This window comes from Microtus oregoni, unplaced genomic scaffold (genome assembly GCF_018167655.1).
Source record: "Microtus oregoni isolate MIOR12 unplaced genomic scaffold, Mior012 000010F_ref0000083, whole genome shotgun sequence".
Lineage (NCBI taxonomy): Eukaryota > Metazoa > Chordata > Mammalia > Rodentia > Cricetidae > Microtus > Microtus oregoni.
In genome coordinates, this window is record NW_024543069.1 from 27,413,706 (window position 1) to 27,414,887 (window position 1,182).

Genomic DNA, 1,182 nt, shown 5'->3' on the forward strand with positions numbered 1-1,182 from the left:
TTCTGTATGCTTTGTGAATATATTATTTGAATGATTCTTATATAGATATTTTTCATGATCTTTTGTAAAAAATTAAAGTAATTTTATGACATACTACCTGATTTAAAAGCATTCTTACCTCTTCCAGGTTGCTCTGAAGCACAAGTTCAAGGATATTAAAAATGTATTCCATCAGGAAAATGGAAATCTTGCCAATAAAATTTCTGGAAGTTATTGTTAGGGGATTGTGTTATGTTTTCATTTTTAATTAATTTTCATACTATTTGTGTGTGCATGCACATCTCTCTCTCACCCCTCTCACTCTTTCTCTCTCTCTCTATCACACACACACACACACACACACACACACACACACACACACTTCTTTAGATCAACAACATGTCTTCAGGCCTAAAGGTCATATCATGCTCCTGAAGTTTTATCCCAATGTGACTGTGGTCCGGAACTAACAACCTCAGAATTCAGTCTCAAACAATCTGATCGTCATGTTTTACTTCTTATTTCTTTAGTGTCTGTTCAACTAATTCACTTCAAGAAAATTTTATTAACATCAACAGCCAATTTGGATGAGAGTGTAATATAAACAATATTGAGAGTACAATATAAATAAAGCTTATGCTGATGAAATTTATATTTTAATGAAGGAGACATATAAAAACAAAGAAAATACCATGTACACATTGCAGGATATGTTACAGGAATTTGATTCCTATGTCATGATCTAACATGGATTTGTTCAGTACCATTAAGGAGGTGCTTTTATGACATTATATTTCAAAATGACTACATATATTGTCTGTCTTAAATGTTTGTTTACAACTGAGAAGCACTCTTTTATTTTTTTTTCTTTTGATTACAGTGGATTTCAACCCTAGCATAAATCAACTTCTAAGGCTCCATTTTTAAAGGAACTAGATCTAGCTCCAGTCTGATCATATTGGGATCTTTGATTCTACACACCAGTGAAAACCTGGAGAGAAAGAGCCTCTGTACTCCCATGAGTAGGTTTGATAACCCTATCTCTAGGCATTATTGCCCATGTGTTCTCGAGGCCCGCATTTCAGTTTTTAAACCTCCCCAACTCACACTGCATGAAGTAGAGGCGAATTAGACCTCTAGAACATACCCAGACTCAAGGTCATTGCTTGGTGTGTGACTACGTGACAGTATGGCACAAACCCA